Genomic DNA, 5,636 nt, shown 5'->3' with positions numbered 1-5,636 from the left:
GAAAGAGTGCTGCTCCTGTAAAGATCAACAAAGCCGGATGTGAGGTAAAGTGATCAGGACGCATCTTAACAGTAATAACTCCTGCAATAGGGAAAAGATTCAATGAACTGAACTCAACTGCAATTTGTACAGAGGTGATGGGCATTTTAAGGAGAATGAGGGAGCAGGGAATTGGGTGACCAGGGGTTCAACAGGATCAGGGAAGTGGAAAGTTACAGAAAGTGGGAAGGCGTGTTTGGACATGTGACACCCACCTGGGTTTGCTACCTGGCACTTCTGGACCTTAGTCTCCTCCTCTCAGGCAGAAGCTGGGGGACAGAGGCCCCATCTTAAGTGTTGGCTGGAACAAACATTAAATTCTCTGCCAGCCTTGAGTTTTCTCAGGCAGGTGCTTTAAGGGGTGCTGGGGTCACTCTAGAGATGCAGCTTTGAGCTTTTAGAAACAATGTTAGTGTCTGTCCAAGTCTTCAGGGGTCAGGGGGGAGGACTAGTCGAGAAGAGAGCTCAGAGGACCCCAGCTGGAGTCTGGTCAAGGAGAGAGTATTTGCCAATTTCATCCAAACAACAAGCAAAAAGCTGGACAAACAGCAAATTATAAATGCTTATCAGAAAACTGATGTCACAGAGCAAACCGCTCACCTGAAATCTAGAAAGATAAGTCTGGAGAGAGAAGTAGGACCTGGGCATTTACTTACCTGGGAAGACATCATCAGGACGATATCAACCCAGGGGAAGTTTCAGCCTGACACTTCTAACCAACTGCTGAAGATTTAGTGTGGGCCAGCCTGTGTGTGCAGCTGCTGTTTTCCACAGATGTAGAGGGATTTGCACCCTCTTGCAGTCTTTTCATCAAGGTGGGTTTGCACACACCAGGTGCTCACAGGGAAGACTGGGGAGGATCCTGGGAAAGCTTTCCGTGTAGAACTAGGAGAGCAGAACAACAGCCTCTGGGACAATTCTGCCCAGAAACATCCCCCATATTTCATCATATGGAGCCAAAGCCTTAAACTAAAGGAGGAAAGACAATAAAAACTAGTGAGAACACTGCTGAGGACACAGCGAGAACTCACTTTAATTAGGAGAGGGGAGGAAGGGAAAGAAAATCTCTACCCCAGCTTAGGGGCGGGAATAGGTATTAGTTCCAACATTAAATACAGAAAAGAAGCAGAAGAAATTCCAGTTGACAGTGCCTTTATAGCTCTGAGGGTTCATCAGAACATCACAGAATGTTCTCCTCCCTGCCCCACACCCATACTTAACAAGCTTTAAATGGAATACATCAGAGAAGCAGCAAGAGATGGATTTTCTCTGGGGAGGACCCAAGCCAAGCCCAGAGTAGACACTGTGAGAACCCCTCTGTGGTTGGCCCAGACCATGAGGACTCATCTCTAGAGGGGCTGGAAGCCTCTGGTGCCCTGAGGGTAACCATAGCAACAGCACACTTTCACTCCAGCCCACCTCCTAAGTAGATTAACACAAATCTACACAGCAAAGCCCCAGCAGAAGGAAATGTGTGCTTATCTTGAATCAGGATTACTTACCTGAGAACTATATGATGTTTCTGGCTTTCAACAAAATATTACAAAACACACAAACAGGGAAGAAATAGAATCGTCTGAAGAGACATGATTATCATCAGGATCAGACTGAGATGGGGGTTGTTGAAACTATTAGACAGAATTTAGATAACTATGATTAACATGTCAAAGGCTCTTATGGAAAATGTCAGCAACATGTGAGATCAAGTAAGTTGTTTCAGCAGAAAAATGAAAAGTATAAGAAAGAATGAAATGGAGATTCAAGAAACAGACATCCAGGGATCTTGAACTCTCAAGTCAAGCTACATTCAACCTTTAAAGATGTGTTAAAAGTATACCTCAAGGGCTTCCCCGGTGGCACAGTGGTTGAGAGTCCGCCTGCCGATGCAGGGGACACGGGTTTGTGCCCCGGTCCGGGAAGACCCCACATGCAGCAGAGCGACTAGGCCCGTGAGCCATGGACAATGAGCCTGCGCGTCCGGAGCTTGTTGCTGCGCAACGGGAGAGACCACAACAGTGAGAGGCCCGCATACCGCAAAAAAAAAAAAAAAAAAAAAAAAAAAGTATACCTTGAGTCTTCTTACCACATCTACAGCTGGCTTCAATTATTTTGAGTACCATCTTTCCTTGGAACAATTTGGTTCTGAGTTCTTTGGAAACTTTAAAACCCCAGCTCTCTCCTTGGTTCAAAACGTTACAATTTTGTAGAATATGTCACTTGTTTTCATTGTTGTGGAAATGAGTAGTGCTTTTGTGTGACTTTCCCAGTTTCCAGAAGTGAAAGTTCTTTGGCATTCATTTACACTGTTTACATTTAGCCAAATAATGTCAGTCTTTTAACATACTCACAAATTCAGTGCAATATAATTATACTACTCACAAGATAGATAATCATAAAATATAGTACATTTCATGTCCATCCACTGTCTTCTGGTAATGAGGATATTACTTAAACTTGTGTGACATCTGCTTCCAGACCTAAAGCAATAACTTTTGTTAGTCCAAATTTCCCTCTGAAAACTATCACAAAAATGAGGGGGAGATACATGAGAAATCTGTTTGAAGGCATTTGAGTTCTACCAATGCAACTAGCATCTGAGTAGGTCAATAACCAGGAGAGAAAAGACATTCACTGGGGTGAGCCACACACCTCCGACCAAGGTATCAACAGATGGTTTAACAGAGGTAACAAGGCTGAGAGCCTGTCAGAAAGCAGTGTCTGAGAGGGACAGACACTTGGAAGGAATTCACTCATCTCTTGGGAAATAAAAAATTGAAATCTAGGAATGAGCAGGGAAGAGAGACCTAGTAAAACCCAATTCTCCAATTATATATTTTCACCCCTGAAGCACCTTACAATAGGAATAGGTAAAAACTAAATGAAGATTAACCCTTGTAACAAAAGAGTCCATCACTATATTTGGTCAACTGACTAGATTCATGAGATCTTGTTATGTAGCAATTACTTGCAAGAAGCAAAAACCGTCTTATAAGAGGAAGGTAATCATCACCCAGAGCTTCTATCAAGAAAAACCTATGAGGCATACCAAAAGGTAAAAAAGAGAAAAAGAGGAACAGCCCTCAAGAAATCCAAATGTTGAATCCATCAGAAACTTTAAGATAGCTATGATTAAAGTGATTAAAAAAAGTGACATAATAAAAAATACCAGAGAATTGGTATTAATAAAGAAAAAAGTTGAAATTTTAAACCAACAAAACAAAACAAATACTAAATAAATAATCGACTCAGTTGATGAGTTTAAGAGAAGCCATCAAAGAAAAAGATTTTATGACCTGAAAAATAGTTTAGCAGGAGGTGTTCAGACTAAAACAGAGAAAGAAAAAAAATAGGACTAAGATACGCAAAGTAGTGTATAATGCATGCAAAATAAAGTAAGATCTTCTAACATGAATACAATTGGTGTCCAGAAAAGAAAATATAGAATTAGTAATAAATCAAAGGTAGAATTATAATGGCTGCCAGGGAAAAAGAGGATGCAACAATAACATTGGAAGTTGACTTCAAAACAGAATTTGTGGTAACCAGGAGATAAAAGAATTAGGTCTTCACACACTAAAAGGAAATAACTGCTAAGCTAAAATTGCATGCAACTGTGTCCTTCAGAAAATATGAACAAATTTATTATAGTAATATAAAGAACATTAAAGAATTTATCACTACCATATTTGTTTCTCTCCCTGCCCAGGAATGTAAACTTGATGAAATATTTTTTTTAAAAAATTGATTTAATTTTACACATTAACGAAATTAAAAAGAAAAGTAAATGTATGATCATCTCAATAGATGTAGAAAAAGTTTTTATAAAATTTAAAATTTATAATTAAAATAAAACAGAAACAGACAGAAATTTTCTTAAACTCTATGATACATCTTCCAAAAAATGCAGTGAACATAAACTAAATGATGACATATTAAAAGTTTTCTCTCTGGGATAGGCAATAAAACTACAGTTATAGATATCATCATGTCTATTCAACTTTGCCATGGAGGTCTTAAGCAGGACATTAAATCAACACAAATAAATGAGGCTTTTTGCAATCATGTAACCAAATAGCCCAGAAGGTCTCTCCCTGTGTTAAGCCTTAAGATGGTCTGTAAATTTAAGAGTAGGACATTCATTCTCTATCTACCTGTCTTTCTCTGTCCCTCTGCCTTTCTGTCTCTCTCTCTCTGTCTCTCTGTTTCTTTCTGTTTCTCTCACTGACATCAAAAGATACCTTCCAGGGCTTCCCGGGTGGCGCAGTGGTTGGGGGTCCACCTGCCGATGCAGGGGACGCGGGTTCGTGCCCCTGTCCGGGAGGATCCCACGTGCCGCGGAGCGGCTGGGCCCGTGGGCCATGGCCGCTGAGCAAAAAAAAAAAAAAAAAAAAAAAAAAAAAGATACCTTCCAGTTTCCTGAGAAAAGTGATGATAAATTTGAACAGCCTCACTTAGGGGGAGAATTTAAAAAGTCTTTCTAGGAAGGTGAGGATTGTTTGCTTTTCAACCAAAAGAATTAAAATAAAAATTTGTCTTAGAAAATACATTTCTATTAGAAAAGCCAGTTGTACTGTGAAGCTCAGTTTGGCCTGCCTCCTGTTCTCTGAAGACCATGACGTTGGAAGCCCATCCGAGAGTCAGGTGCAGCAAAGGAAGAAGCTCTTAAGGAACATGAGGAAAGTGGATGCTCAAGCCATTAGGTAAGTTCCTTTCCCCGTCTGGGTCTTTCTATCACTACCTGAAATAGAGGGCCTGGGTCACATGACCTCTGAAATGATATGGTGCTGTGATCTTCAAGAGAAAACCTATTTACTGTCCATAAAGATGTGTTGCAAGCACAAAGCTCTTACATTTGCAAATAAAGTGCTCTAATAAAAACCTAGTGAGCTAGTACATGCCTCTAAAGCTTTGCTTTAAGACTTGTGTTTTCTCTCAGATGAAAGAAACTTTGGTATTTCTATAATATAAACCAGAAAAAATAACACTATTAAACAATTAAAACCATCAAAGAGATAAGAGTCACTTTCTTGAGCATGATATATATCATCTTTAACCTCTGTTGTTTCCCTTTCTGAATGATGTATTTTTCAGAACAAACAAAGTGTAGCTTCTCTTTGGGGGAAAAAGCTGAGTGAAACTTTGTCTTCCTAATTGCACAAGTATTTATGGAATATCTGGGAATGAAACATGGGAAAAAGATGCATTTTTGAAGTCATACTTGAAGTTGAATCATATCAAGCAAATTTTCTTATCTCACAAAGTAAGTTAATTTTCAGTCTCAGTGTTCTTATTGATAAAATGGGCAAAATAGAAGCTACTTCTGGCAGCTCTTGATTTGGGGATACAGGGTTGTATGTGTAAACTTTCCTAGGTCTCATGAGGTGCTCAATAAATAGCAATTGGGTTACTACTTTTAATCCTGTGTATTACTTTCTCTCTACTTTTTAAAACCTTCCTCTCCTCAGGGATTCTTCTTTGTATTACCTGGGGAGGCTACTTTTCTGAAACAAAACAGACCACAGGATACAGTGGCTCCAACGGAATACATGCTTATTTATCTCTCAGGTAACTATCAAAGTAGGTTGGGGCAGGAGTAG

The sequence above is a fragment of the Lipotes vexillifer genome, unplaced genomic scaffold, assembly GCF_000442215.2.
Source record: "Lipotes vexillifer unplaced genomic scaffold, Lipotes_vexillifer_v1.1 scaffold1885, whole genome shotgun sequence".
Lineage (NCBI taxonomy): Eukaryota > Metazoa > Chordata > Mammalia > Artiodactyla > Lipotidae > Lipotes > Lipotes vexillifer.
This window is presented reverse-complemented; position numbering follows the sequence as displayed.